Source organism: Bufo bufo, chromosome 4 (genome assembly GCF_905171765.1).
Source record: "Bufo bufo chromosome 4, aBufBuf1.1, whole genome shotgun sequence".
In the NCBI taxonomy this organism is placed as follows: Eukaryota; Metazoa; Chordata; class Amphibia; order Anura; family Bufonidae; genus Bufo; species Bufo bufo.
Window position 1 is genome coordinate 199,377,183 of NC_053392.1, and position 16,035 is coordinate 199,393,217.

Below are 16,035 nucleotides of genomic sequence, written 5' to 3' on the forward strand. Positions count from 1 at the left end.
GGCTGCTATGAGGCTAATGGGGGAAGATATGAGGCTACTGGGGGCTGATGAGAGGCATGGGGTTCTTATCTGAGGTCTGATTGGGGGTCATTCATATTGGGGTCTGAGCTGAGGTATTATTGGGGTCTTATTACATTAGGGATCTTATTGGGGCTGTTAGCTGAGGTCTGATCAACATTAGGGGTCTGATTGGTGGTCTGACCTGAGGTATAATGAAAAATATTTTTTTCTTATTGTCCCCCTCTAAAACCTAGGTGCATCTTATGGGCCGGTGTGTCTTATAGGGTGAAAAATACGGTACTTGCTTGCTCCTCCTCCCTACCTCCCCTGCCTTTTGCGTACGCTACGCGCCGTGACGTCATGCGGAGGCACTGCAATGCTAGGGTGAGTCGAGCCCCGGTCTCCTTCCTGAACTGAAGAGCAGTGCCCACTTCCATCCCTGAGCCCAGCTGCCCAGAGCACTGATCCTGAGCCTGCTGAGTCTTCAGAACTGTAAGTATTTACAGTAATTCACTGTAAGCTATAATATATATATATATATATATATATATATATATAAAAAAATATATATATATACAAATGCAGATAAAGCAGCAGCACAGTCAGATGGTGTGAACAGGGTGCAAATCCTCAAGGAAGGCAGGCTTCTCCTCCACTATAGACACATCCAAAGGATGAGGCAGCACTCCAAATATAGCGTGAAAGGGTGATGACCCCAAACTTTAATCCCCAGGCAACGTTTCAGCCTACTCAATGAGGCCTTTGTCAAGCAATACAACAGCGTTATAACTGGGTATATATACCCAAATACAAAAAGGTGCAATCAAATCACATGGTACAAATTAGGTGATAATGAGATCACATGGAGCTAAAAGCACATGGTCACGTGACAACAAATGCAATAAATATATTCGTTCTTTACAATCATAGATTAAGAACAACTTGTGGCATACAGTAAAAAGTTCATACATATTATAAATATACAATATTCGTATCACCTCTGAGTTTTGAATTCAAAAGCCTGTGAAGAGAAAGTGCAAAAGTGCTTATTCCAGTCACAAGAGTGTTAAAAGATCATCTGTAGTTCTAGACTACAGCTGTATCCGATTCAGTATTTCTAAATTAAAATAGCCGCGCTTACCATTGGTGGTTCAGTGTGGCCGCAAGTTGCTGGCGTCCCCGTCTATCTAGTGCGCATGCGCCGGGTCAGAAAGTCAGTCCCATCTTCCCTGGTGCGAGCTGCGTCACCCCGAACACCCGTCCACGTGATCTGCAGCGTGATGACTGGGAACGCATTACTCGCATCCAAGGAGAAGAAGGAGCAGACCACATGACTCAGCAGTAGCCAATCAACATGGGGGGGGGGGGGTCGTCTAATTGCCATAGCAACTCAGAATGTGTATAAACAATCTGGACAATATCAGTGGGAGCATCTAGATAAGCCCCGCAATAGAAGCGGGCATAAGATCAATCGTGTCAACTTCAATAACACACCAGGGACTATGGTGGCTCACATTGTGTCGCTAGAGGCAACCATCTCGGTGTCTCAGCGGCACTGATGAACACAACTGTTACTGATGGATAATTACATGATTTTCCTATTTCTTGACGTAAAGTCATGATTTTATGAAAGACACGGAGGCGAATATTGCATAACTTTCTTTACTGACAACCACAGCAGCAAAGAAAAAAACCATTCTGAGATTAGCATATCACCATGGCAATAGGCCCTCCCCTTATAGCCCCTATATAGTGTCCATGCAATAGGAAATCCTCTTCTTTCTTGGCGGATGCCACGTCTACTTCTGCTTCAACACTGAACTCCAACCGAACTGAAGAAACTTGGAGAATAACACAGGAACTGAACGAAAAACCGCCGGGAGATTCTCCAGATCTAGCAGAAATCGGCTATTCATCCTGCGAAAACAGAAAATACATGCAGAGGATATTATAGTCCCATATCAAAAGTAAAGATGGGCACTCTAATATCCGGAACCACCGGGTGATATATTCATAATATTTAATCAAGATAAAATCAATAACATAAATAATAACAATATCATAAAACACAAGCAATAAATCCAATATCTAAAATAGGCCTGCTTACACTATAGAATATAATCAAACTAATATCTGATATAAATTGTCTCTAATAGCCACTGTAGATAAACGTTAAATTATGAGGTAGATAGGGCTAGTATTGAACTGCCAATATAGACAAACTCCGGTTACAATGGTTAAATAGGTCGGGCTAGTATTCAATAAGCACCTGCAAATAATATAATCCCCAAGTGGTGTGTTTCACAAAAGAAAAATATATATAAGACGTGAAATACAATGTAACGAAATGTTCCAGGTGAGATATAATCCAAACAGGTCCAAGGGAAGAAAAGGGATAAAAATAAAAATTAAAATAGAATGCTTGTGATCACTTCTTAATCGTGCAGGAGAAAAATCTATTTAAACTATAAAGTGTTACTGTGTTTCGATAGGTAATAGTCAATCACTAGTTAAAGTGCATATGCTGCCCGTATTCAACAGGGGCTTTATAGTGGCGATTCCACAACTGTAGCTGATACCTTCGGTATAAATATTTGCTCCAATAATATGGTCAATATTAAACACTCTCCACGGTCGACCAGAGGAAAATTATGCAATACGAATAATTTAGCGGTCGCTACTGTTTGTAGTGGTACTCACGCTTGATGATGTTATCCGGTCTATAGCGTGGCTGCAAGAAAGGCTTACCTCGTGTATAAGATAAAGAGGTACCTTGCTGATATATCTGGACTCTATAATCCACTTTCACTGTTATCCGCGGTTGTCCAGAGCCGACCGTAGTTCACAGGTCTCACTCTGTTTGAATCGTAGGCACAGTCTGGGTTCGTCTGCAATGGGCGTTTCTCACTGCTCCATGCGGTTGATTTAATTGTTCCAGCTGGCTTCTGCTGTCCGTGAGTTACCAGACTATGGCCAGTAGATCTGGTATTTGTTTGATGGAAGCGCTTTTTCTAGATAACAATAATCATATTGAAAATCTAGTTTTGCCGGTTTGCTGCCAGGATCAGTTTCTTATCCGTCCACGCCAGACGCGTTTCGAAGGTTAGGCTACCTTCTTCCTCAGTGGCTTTAGGTTGAATACGGGCAGCATATGCACTTTAACTAGTGATTGACTATTACCTATCGAAACACAGTAACACTTTATAGTTTAAATTGATTTTTCTCCTGCACGATTAAGAAGTGATCACAAGCATTCTATTTTAATTTTTATTTTTATCCCTTTTCTTCCCTTGGACCTGTTTGGATTATATCTCACCTGGAACATTTCGTTACATTGTATTTCACGTCTTATATATTTTTTTCTTTTGTGAAACACACTACTTGGGGATTATACTGTATTATTTGCAGGTGCTTATTGAATACTAGCCCGACCTATTTAACCATTGTAACCGGAGTTTGTCTATATTGGCAGTTCAATACCAGCCCTATCTACCTCATAATTTAACGTTTATCTACAGTGGCTATTAGAGACAATTTATATCAGATATTAGTTTGATTATATTCTATAGTGTAAGCAGGCCTATTTTAGATATTGGATTTATTGCTTGTGTTTTATGATATTGTTATTATTTATGTTATTGATTTTATCTTGATTAAATATTATGAATATATCACCCGGTGGTTCCGGATATTAGAGTGCCCATCTTTACTTTTGATATAATACTTTGCTGCCTTGAGTGCGACATCAGATAGGTGCACCTGACCATCCCAAATCAGGAGGCAGAGCCGTCCTTTATTTGATTTCTTCGATATTATAGTCCCACTGGAGTCAATGACTCTGCAGAGTCAATAAATAATAATATACATAACACAACCTATAGAAATTGATCATAGAAGTCACAATGCCAACTGGAAAAAACGGGGAGGGAGACCAGAAAGATAGGGGTGGGCAATACTCGCCTCCGTGTCTTTCATAAAATCATGAATTTACGTCAAGAAATAGGAAAATCATGTAATTTTATTTCAAGACACGGAGGCTCCTATTGCAGGTTCAAAGCTGTTCCATGACTGAAGAAAAACCATGTTGAGGAGGGCGAAAATAGAATTCTCTAAAAGTGGAGACTCTGGACCAATCTGCTATCTTCATGATATCCTCCAAACGTGCACCAGAGATGACCATAGAAGTGGAAGATACGCCCCGAGCGGAATGGGCTGTAAAAACGGAAGTGTCCACTCCCGCCAAGGTCCATTTAACCCAACGTGCTAGCGTAGTGCTAGTGACTCGGGTGAATGGACGTCGTAAGTGGGGAAAAGCATGTGAACGATGCTGTAAGGTCCGTGCTTCATATTCTTGCAGGCAGGCCACCGGGCAAATTGCCGGTGAGGCAGGGAACCTCGGGTAAGAGACTGTCCGAATGTGCGTCTTGGTACGACACGTAATATTAAAGGAAACTCCTTCGGGAGTAAATGACCTAGCATCATCTTGCAAGAGATGAGGCAGAACAGAGTAACGAGTTTGGCCGACAACTGACGCAAAGAAAGATCTGCATTGGCTGGTCAGGAAGTCAACAGGGATAAAACACACGAGACGTCCCATGTAGAGGAAAAACTAGGCCTAGGAGGCCAGGACAGCCGAGAACCCTTCAGCAAGCGACACACCAGCGGATGTTGACCCGCCGGGCGCCCTTCGAACCCCTGGTGAAAAGTGGAAATAGCGGTTCTGAAAAAATTAATGGTACGGTAGGCTTTACCGTCCTCGAATAAAGATGTCAGGAAATGCAAGATGTCCGTTACAGGTGCTGAAACGGGATCCAGACTCCGAGCCAAGCACCAGCTAGCCCAAGATCTCCAGGCTGCTCCATAAGCCCTTCTTGTGGCGGGAGCCCATGCCTTTTCCAAAAGATTTCTAGTTGCCTCCAAAATATCTCCGCTTTCTCAGGGACACCCGAAATTCTGCAAGCTAGCAGACAAAGAGACCCGTCCAGGAGAAGAGGGTGTTGTAGACCCCACGGGCCTTAGAGGAGGTCTGGCGTTCCGGCAATAGGATGGGCGAATGGATCATAAGTTCCAAAAGCTGAGGGAACCAGGACTGGGTGCCCCAAAAGGGGGCAAAAGGGACCCCAAAGAGACGAGATGGCAGAGAACACCTGCTCGTCCAACTTCCAATCGCTGCCATCCGACAGATAGTGAGAGCTCCAGTCTGCCTGGGTGTTGTGCAGACCCGGAAGATACACCGCAATCGCCGTAATATCCCGAGAAAGACAAAAGGACCAAAAGTCCTTCGCCAGATGTGTAAGTACGGCTGAATGGGTGCATCCCATGGCGTTGACGTACCGGACAGCCGAAACGTTGTCCATGCGCAATCTGATGCAGGCTTTGGCCGTGCCATTTGAAAAACTGCGAATGGCAAAGGAGCCCGCCAGAAGTTCCAGTGCGGTGATGTGGAGTCTGGACTCATCCTCTGACCAACGCCATCCGGTGGTCACTCCGTCGCAATGCGCGCCCCAGCCGTGAAGGGCCGCAGATAGCCTTTCCGTTCCACGCTGAGAGATTGTGGATCCACCATGTTAATTCGTCTCTGGTCTCCGCATCCAACGATATTAGGTCCACGTACGAGGCCCCGGAGTGGAGATGGGCAGTCTTCAGGCGTTGTAGGGCCCGGTAATGGAGTGTAGCCGGAAACACCGCTTGGATGGATGATGAGAGGAGGCCGATGATCCGGGCCAGGTGCCGAAGTGACAGTTGTGACATAGACAGAGTTCTGCGTAACTCCTTGCGGATTGCTCGAATCTTTGCCAGAGGTAGACTTAGGGTCTCCAGCAAGGAGTCCACCGAAAACCCAAGAAATTCCATGGTCTGGGATGGAACCAGCACCGACTTTTCTTGATTGATGAGAAACCCTAGGCGAAGGAGGAGAGTCATTGTCGAATTCAAATGTCTGAGAAGGATGGTGGGATCCTGAGCCAACAGAAGGATGTCGTCCAGATAGATAATCAGTCGCACTCCTCGGCTGCGGAACCATGCCATAGCTGGGCGCATCAGCTTGGTGAAGCACCACGGGGCAGACAAAATGCCGAAAGGTAAGCATGTGAAGCGCCAAATTTCCCCTTTCCAACGGAAGCGAAGGAGGTCTCTGGAGGACTCCGCGACCGGAACCGTGAGGTACGCGTCCTTGAGGTCGAGCTTTACCATCCAATCCCCGCGTAACAATAGGTCTCTGAGGAGGTGGATGCCCTCCATTTTGAAGTGTCGATAGCGGACAAACCTGGTCGGAAGTTGATGACGGGTCGCATCTGACCTCCCTTCTTCTGTACCAGGAAGATGTTGCTGAGAACGCCGGAGTGTGGGTGTGGAGCCCGTTTGATCACCTCTTTTGAAAAGAGGTCCGACAGCTCCCTGTCTATGCAACGTTGGGCGACAACGGAGAGGACTTGAGGGTGGGGGGAAGGTAAGTGGCGCAGTATATCCACTAACTCTATGTGGAAACCGAGGATCGTGGTCAGGACCCAGCGGTCCGTGGTGATGCTTGTCCAAGCATGAGAAAAATGTCGGAGTCTGCCCCCTACACAAACCTGAGAAGAAATTAGAGGTATGGCACTTACCAAAGGGTCGTTGTGAGTTGGTGGTTCCTCTGTAACCTCTGAATCGGCCTGGTGCGCCTCTGGAGGGGAAGAAACTTGATGGTTGCCTGGCCTCCTGGAAGGCGGTTCTCTGGGGAAAGGGTCTATGGGTGTAGGAGCCTCGACCCGAGCCTCGGGTCTGGAAGGTGGAGCGGCCGGACAGACGGCCCCTAGAACTGCCAGCCCTGGTGGAAACCCTGCTCTGAAACACTCTTTTCATTGAGGACTGGGCCTTGTCCAGGGCCGTGAAGGCGCCCACGAATCCACTCAAATCCTTAATAAAGGAATCCCCAAATAAAAGGCCTTGCGCATCTTTGCCAGCTTCAGAGAGAGCTAAATTGGCTAACTTGGGTTCTATTTTGAATAAAATGGCTTTGCGCCTTTCAATAGAAAGTGAGGTGTTCACGTTTCCAGCAATGCATATGGCACGTTGGATCCAGCCCTGGAGTTCTTCCGGATCCACTTGTTCATCTCTCGCTCTGGCGGATTCAGCCAAATCAAATATTTTGGCTAAAGGCCTGAAAATGTCCAGGAGTTTATCCTGGCAGGCCTTAAGGGCCGACTCCAAACCCTTACAGGGGTTCCAACCTGATCTGGATAAAAATTGGGTCATTTTAGGGTCGACAACAGGGGTGTCGCAAACTTTATTAGCTATGAGGGGCCTCGGGCACTCAGCTCTTAACTTATTGCGCGCCTCTTTACTAAGAGGGCAGCGCACACGTGACTCCAAATATTGTGCCACATGGTCCACCGGGAGCCATTCCGCGGATCTAGGGTGGTGGAGAATATCAGGATCGAAAAGAGGTCCACCAGAAGGATCCGCTAAAGGAGCCGAGGTGGAGGCCACGGACTCAGGAAAGGCGACACCCCCAGCGACACCAGGAGGGGCTGGGGTGGAACGCCTGTCGGACATACCTGAAAATTCTTCTCCTGACATGTCCAGGTCATCTGCTCTAGCCTCCTCATCAGAGCCGACTTTGGACTCAGAATCAGTAACCGGTTGTGCTCTGGCACATTTCCAGTTCTGCACCTTTTCTGCCTGGCGTGGGAAGGTTCTTCTGCACGTCGTAGGTGCGCTATCAAGGGTGGCAAAAGACACACTATTCGAGGGGTTTCTGGAGGCATGAGGGAGCTCCCTGGATGTGGAAGGTTGCGCTCTCAGGGCGTCAGAGATGGATCTAGATAGGGTCTGGGACATTGACCCCATGGCTGCTAAAATAGCGTCCGAGACAGAGCGCTGGAAAGCGTCCGCCTGGGAAAGGTCTAAAAGGGGGGAAACTCCACTGGGGCATAGAGGGGGATTATGGCAAGGGGAATGGGGCCCCCATATCAGAGTCCTCAGCCTGAGGACTGGAGGGCATACCTTGTTGGGACATAGTGGAAGGATATGTATCAAGAAGAAGTCTGCAGAAAAACAGAATGCACCTATTCTGTAAGGGAAGCAGTCTAGCTAAGTATAATAACTATCTGGGCACAGTAGACTAAAGCCAGTAATGTGAGTTACCAACACTAGCGAGGAAGTAAGCCAGGCGCCGAATGAAGGAGCTGCCGATCGCACGGACTAAAGACCGCAAGCGGAAGGGCATGGCCGAAGGACAGAAGGGAGCGCACGAATAAAGGGCGCGAAAAAGGAGGCGGCGCAGGAAGGAGAGAGGACCGGAAGAGGAGAGAGGCCGTAAGATGCCGGGGCTGCGACAGAAGCGTGACCCAAGATGGCCGCCGAGAAACTCGCAATGGCGGCCGAAGGTGGACACCACGAAATCCTCCAGGGCACGCTCTGTGGTAGGGAAGCATCAGCCAAGATGGTGGTTGAGGTGCCCTTGATGTTAGGGGTGCTTAGGGTGCTTGTTGCGGCTGAGTCCCTTGATGGTATTTGTCGTGACGCCAGTACCGTTAATGGTGGTACAACAAATAGTAGTAATAATGAGGTAGACAGTGGTAAGATACAACTCACAACTTTTACTGATGTTGGTTCCAGTTGCAGTAGGTACATCAATCAAAATGCAGTCTTTTGTTAGTAGTAGAGTTAACCTGTGAATCCACTGTTTATAGGCTTCATGGCTGGATTTAGGCTGTGGTTATGGAGTACCTTACTTCAGTTGGTATGCTCAGTCCTATACCTTGTCTTTTCCCTCCAAGCTGAACATTGGGACAGGTAGCTAGTCTGTTTCCCAGAATTATGGTGTGGCTGCCAGAAGCTATAAGTCCTCCACCATGCGCAAAGGTGTCTGTGGCCCTAAATAACGGCTATTATCACCAATGAATCTTTCTGATGCTTGGGTCTGTTCCAGGGAGGCAAACTATCTCCTACTGGTCAGGGATGCAAGTATATAGTCCGGCCACAGAAGGAAAACGGTCTTCTGCGCCTCACACCCTGGTACTACCACATAGCGAAGTTGGCTCCACTCACTAATCTGTGGTGTGAAGTCTTCACTCTGCATAATCTCTCCCACTACTCTCTCACTAGGCCTGACCTAAGTATTTATACGACCTAAGTGCTATCCCCATCTAGTGGTGGGATGTATAAATTACACCAGACCAGCCTATGAACAGGGATACAACAATTGTTGTAGTACAAAATAACATGCAGTATGATAATGCAATTTTAAAGGATAACTGTCACACTTAGACCCTAATTTCAATTTTCATATATGTAGTTACTAATAACATGATATTCCAGAATCAGTTACTATTAGACTGACTTACCCCATATTTAATAAGATTCAGCCCTTAGCAACCAGTCTGCATAAAACTGCAATTTCACTATTCAGTTAAGATGGCCGCCACTGCACTCACCCTGAGGCTAATCCCGCCTACCCTCACTAGCCAGTAACAATAGCCCCCCAAAAGTGTCAGTAACCAGAGCCCTCCCCCCTAAAGGGTTAATCTCCTGCAGCACAAAGGGGTCCTCTTACCACATGTTGCTTTCATTTATACATTGAGCAGATGGCAGATCTCCCTTCCCTGGTCTGCGCTGCTCCAACACTGCATTCTCCAGCTCTGCTGAGTGAGGGAGCGTCTGCCAAGCGCAGGGTCAGGGAGAAGTGCATACAGCCCAGGCACTGTTATCAGCTGCTGGGGAGGACCTGGCTTTAATCATTTACTTACAGTTCCTGGCTGTCAGTAATCTGACCTTGCACGCAGCCTGCTTCTGCGTCCTCCGTCCTTCAACACATAGACGGACCATGCCTAGAAACCCTATTTTAAGCACAGGTAAAAGTAGGCAGTACAGGGAACAAAACTGTGGAATTAAGGGGTAATTGAATACACAGTGAAAAGTTGAAATAGGGACACCAAGGAGATATTAATCACCACAATCCAATACTCCAAAAAAAAAATATATATACGACAGTTATACTTTAAGCTATTTTGCAGTTCCCACGTGTCCTGAGTGGGACGCTGCATAAGGGTAGAAAAAGCTCCCCAACCAGGGGAAAACGGCAGCAGAAGCGGGGGGAGAAGGAAAAAAGCTAAGGGAGGGAGAGCCTCCGGAGATAGAAAGGTGAATAACCTAGGGAGAAAGAAAAAATACAAGCCCCCAAACCCCAAGGAAGAATGGGGACCGCAAATAAGCTGAATACACAATAATGGCTAACAGTGAGGAACAAAGACATGTATACTCATCTGTGGCAGCAGCAAAGAAAGAGGAGGATTTCCTATTGCATGGACACTATATAGGGGCTATAAGGGGAGGGCCTATTGTCATGGTGATATGCTAATCTCAGGATGTTTTTTTCTTTGCTGCTGTGGTTGTCAGTAAAGAAAGTTATGCAATAGGAGCCTCCGTGTCTTGAAATAAAATCAGAGGTTCAGAATCGTGTACCCCATAGACCCCACACTCAGATCCATATTAGCAGATGACGGAGGTGGGATTAACCCTTCCCTCGTTACTACAGTGTAGAGTGGTGTAGCTATAGGGAGCAACCAATTGGTTCCATCCACTATTGCTATAATCATGACTACCGTAGAAGTACACCAGGCAGTCACCTGCTCACCACCACTGTAGCCATAAAATTGTCATCCAAACAACCATCGATAACATCATGCAAAGACCATATTCATACTCCTAGATGGAACCACTGATGTCCAGATTATCTTAATGTAAACACCAAGGCCATATATTGCGGAGACATGGAACCACTTCTGTCTTTGCTTGCTAAGGCCTCTTTCACACTTGCGTTGTCCGGATCCGGCGTGTACTCCACTTGCCGGAATTACACTCCGGATCCGGAAAAACGCAAGTGTACTGAAAGCATTTGAAGACGGAACCGTCTTCCAAATGCGTTCAGTGTTACTATGGCACCCAGGACGCTATTAAAGTCCTGGTTGCCATAGTAGGAGCGGGGGAGCGGTATACTTACAGTACGTGCGGCTCCCGGGGCGCTCCAGAATGACGTCAGAGCGCCCCATGCGCATGGATGATCCATGCTCTTGGGGCGCCCTGACGTCACTCTGGAGCGCCCGGGGAGCCGCACGGACGGTAAGTATGCTGCTCCCCCGCTCCCCGCTACACTTTACCATGGCTGCCAGGACTTTAGCGTCCCGGCAGCCATGGTAACCACTCTGAAAAAGCTAAATGTCGGCTCCGGCAATGCGCCGAAACGACGTTTGCCTTTCAAAGGGCATTAATTCCGGATCCGGCCTTGCGGCAAGTGTTCCGGATTTTTGGCCGGAGCAAAAAGCGCAGCATGCTGCGGTATTTTCTCCGGCCAAAAAACGTTCCGTTCCGGAACTGAAGACATCCTGATGCATCCTGAACGGATTTCTCTCCATTCAGAATGCATTAGGATAATCCTGATCAGGATTCTTCCGGCATAGAGCCCCGACGGAACTCTATGCCGGAAGACAAGAACGCAAGTGTGAAAGAGCCCTAAAAAGGACAAAAGGCCTACAGCATACTCGAAAAAATCTATAAAAAATAGAGAAAGAAACAAAATGAAACCAGTTACAAAGAAAGATAACACTGTTGCATATTTCCAATACTAGGCTGGAGAAGTCAAACCCCCTATGTTCATGGAGCAACATACACCTATTTATCAAACAAATCCCATCTAAATTCTGTGTTCAGATTCTCAGGTTTAAGTGTGCGCAACTGGTGTATCCATACAAGTTCACGCTGTTTTAATATCAACTCTCTATTACCTCCCCTTTTGAGAGGGGGAATATGATCTATAGCACCGGGGAAGATGGGACTGACTTTCTGACTCGACGCATGCGCACTGGATAGACGGGGACGCCAGCAACTTGCGGCCACACTGAACCACCAATAGTAAGCGTGGCTATTTTAATTTAGAAATACTGTAATCGGATACAGCTGTAGTCTAGAACTACAGATGATCTTTTAACACTCTTGTGACTGGAATAAGCACTTTTGCACTTTCTCTTCACTGATACACAGGCTTTTGAATTCAAAACTCAGAGGTGATACAAATATTGTATATTTATAATATGTATGAACTTTTTACTGTATGCCACAAGTTGTTCTTAATCTATGATTGTAAAGAACAAATATATTTATTGCATTTGTTGTCACGTGACCATGTGCTTTTAGCTCCATGTGATCTCATTATCACCTAATTTGTACCATGTGATTTGATTGCACCTTTTTGTATTTGGGTATATATACCCAGTTATAACACTGTTATAATATATATATTACTTGTTTTATGTGAGTAAGGGTGCTAGGTGGTGGAGAAGGGGGAGGGGATGGAGAAAGGGGAGGGAGGGGTGGATGGAAGGGTTAGTAGTACAGTACTATCTGCACATTGTAAAAAAAGTAATCTGCAAAATACTGTTTTTGTGTCAGAAGTTGTGCTTTTTAAATTTTTTGAATAATGATACTGTTACGCTGAGCGCTCCGGGTCCCCTGCTGGCCTCGGAGCGCTCACAGCGTATGCCCCCAGGCAGCACTCCAGCGTCTCGGCGTGTGCGTCCTCGCTCTCTAGGGCGCGCGCGCCGGGACTCTTAGATTCAAAGGACCAGTGCACCAGTGATTGGTGCCTGGTCCAAAGGGGTTATTAAGGGTTAAGGTTGTGAGAGGCAGTGCTGACTTAATTAGGCTGCACCTGTGCACTGCCCATTTATACCTTTTCCTCCCACAGCTTTCTGCCGGATCTTTGTGCCTTGTGCCTCAGAGAAAGCGTTCCCTACTATGTTAGTTTGCCTTACCTGTTGCCGTACCCGTTGCTACCGTCCTCTCGCCTTTGAACCTTTGCCGCCTGCCCTGACCGCTGCTACGTCCGACTACGCTCTTACCTTCTCCCTGTGTACCACGCCTTATCAGCTGCCAGAGAGGTCGAGTTGTTACTAGGGGACACGACCTGGTAGTTACCGCCGCTGCAAATCCACGCCGCCTTGCGGCGGGCTCTGGTGAAGGCCAGTAACTGCTTAGAACCGGTCCTCTAGTACTACCCGCTCCATCGCCTCTCTGGTCCAGAGGATTCACTACCTGTCCTGCCGGTTCGTGACAGTAAGATCCGGCCATGAATCCCGCTGATGTTCCCCTGCCAAGCCTGGAGGACCTCACCACCATTGTGGCCCAGCAGGGTCAACAGCTGGCCCAGTTGACCGCTATGTTGCAGCAGCTCCTGCCTTCTCTGCAACATGCATCACCTCCGCCTGCAGTTACCACCGGTTCCAGAATCCGTTTGTCCTTACCAGACAAATATGACGGAGATCCTAAGCAGTGCCGTGGGTTCTTGTCGCAGTGCTCTCTCCACCTCGAGCTTCTGTCCGACCAGTTTCCTTCTGAGCGAGCCAAGGTAGCCTTTATACTCAGTTTACTGTCCGGGAAGGCCCTGGCCTGGGCTACACCACTATGGGACCGCGCAGATCCTGCCACCGCTTCCGTCCAGAGCTTCTGCCTAGAGTTCCGGAATGTTTTTGAGGAGCCTGCCCGGGTTACCTCCGCAGAGACTGCCTTACTAAATTTGACCCAAGGAGGTTCTTCCGTGGGTGACTATGCCATTCAGTTCCGCACCCTGGCCTCTGAGCTGAACTGGAACAATGAAGCCCTTTGCGCCACCTTCAAGAAAGGACTTAACAGTGAAGTAAAGGATGTTCTGGCTGCACGTGAGCTTCCTTCCACTCTTAGTGACCTCATCTTGCTGGCCACTAGGATAGACAAACGTTTCGCCGAAAGACAAGAGGAACTCCTCCTTGAAAAGGAAAAAGCTCGTCCTAGACGCTTTACTCGTCTGGCTCCCGTTTTTCTGCATCCACCTCAACCCGCTACTGGGTTTTCCGCCGTGGAATCCATGCAGGTGGATCGGTCACGCTTGACTCCGCAAGAATGAAGCTGCCGCAGAAACGAGAACCTGTGTCTGTACTGTGCCAGTACCGAGCACTTCCTTAGAGATTGTCCTCTCCGTCCACCGCGTTCGGGAAACGCTCGCACCTAGTAAGCGTGGGAGAGGCGTTGCTAGGTGTGGATTCTTCCTCTCCACGTCTCATCATACCCGTGCAGTTGATCATCTCTTCCAAGTCCTCTTTCTCCGCAGCCGCCTTCTTGGATTTCGGTTCAGCTGGCAACCTCATTCACGCCTCCTTGGTTGACAAGTACCGTATTCCAGTAATCCATCTACCCAAGCCGTTTTTCATCTCTACTGTTAACGGTGAGAGACTCTCAGCCACCGTGCAGTTCCGTACCCAGCCTCTGCAGATGGACATCGGAATATTTCATACCGAGACTTTAGAGTTCTTTGTCCTTCCCTTCTGTTCCTCAGAACTCCTCCTGGGTCTGCCGTGGCTTCAACATCATAGCCCTGTCCTGAATTGGTCCACCGGTGAGATCCTGCGTTGGGGCTCCTCCTGTTCGGACCGCTGTCTCAAGCCTGCTCTGGTCAAACAGAACCCGCAAGTTCCTCCGCCTTCTGGGCTGCCCAAGCCATACCATTCCTTCACGGATGTCTTCTGCAAGAAACAAGCTGAGGTTCTTCCTCCTCACCGATCCTATGATTGCCCGATCGACCTGATACTCGGTTCTACTCCTCCTCGGGGCAGAATTTATCCTCTCTCACCTCCTGAGACTCTTGCCATGTCCGACTATATACGTGAGAACCTACAGAGAGGATTCATAAGAAAATCTTCTTCTCCTGCTGGGACCGGTTTTTTCTTCGTGACTAAAAAAGACGGCTCCCTCCACCCCTGCATTGACTACAGAGGTCTTAATAAAATTACCATCAAGAACCGTTACCCTCTGCCTCTAATCTCTGAGCTATTTGATCGTCTCCGAGGGGCTAAGATCTTCACTAAATTGGACCTTCGAGGGGCCTATAATCTGATCCGTATCCGTGAGGGAGACGAATGGAAGACCGCCTTTAACACAAGGGACGGCCATTTCGAGTATTTGGTGATGCCCTTCGGCCTCTGCAACGCACCTGCTGTCTTCCAGGAATTCGTCAATGATATTTTCAGGGACTTACTTTACACCTGCGTGGTCGTATACCTGGATGATATCCTCATCTTTTCCTCCAATTTGGATCAACACCGGGTCCATGTGCAACAAGTTCTTACTCGTCTTAGGAGAAATCGCCTGTACGCTAAACTTAAAAAATGTCTTTTTGAACGGACCTCCCTGCCTTTCCTGGGATACATTATCTCAGCCCAAGGACTTCAAATGGACGCAGCCAAACTCTCGGCGGTTCTGGATTGGCCACGTCCCTCTGGTCTCCGAGCCATACAAAGATTTCTGGGCTTTGCGAATTACTACAGGCAATTCATCCCTCACTATTCCACTCTGGTAGTTCCTATCGTGGCCCTCACTAGAAAAGGAGCTAACCCCAAATCCTGGCCTTCCCAAGCCGAGGAAGCCTTTCAGTCCCTGAAATCCGCCTTTGCCTCTGCACCCGTTCTCTCTAGACCAGATTCCACCAAGCCCTTCTCTCTTGAAGTGGATGCCTCCTCGGTGGGAGCCGGAGCTGTCCTCACCCAGAAGTCTTCCCGGGGCAAGACTTCAACTTGTGGCTTCTTTTCTAAAACATTCTCTTCTGCAGAGAGAAATTACTCCATTGGGGACAGGGAACTGCTGGCTATTAAATTGGCACTGGAGGAATGGAGACATTTACTCGAGGGCGCCACACATCCTGTGTACATCTTCACTGACCACAAGAACCTGGCTTATCTCCAGTCTGCTCAGAGATTAAATCCCCGTCAGGCTCGTTGGTCTCTGTTCTTCGCCCGCTTTAACTTTGAGATCCATTTCCGTCCGGCTTGTAAGAATATTAGGGCAGATGCTCTGTCTCACTCCTCTGATGTGGTGGGCGACGAGTTAACACCTCGATATATTATCCCTCCAGAACGCCTTATTACAGTCGCTCCCGTGGACCTGCGCCTTCTTCCTCCTGGCAAATCCTACGTACCTCCACGTCAGCGGCTGCGAATTCTCAAGTGGGGCCACGCCTCCCCTTTTGCTGGT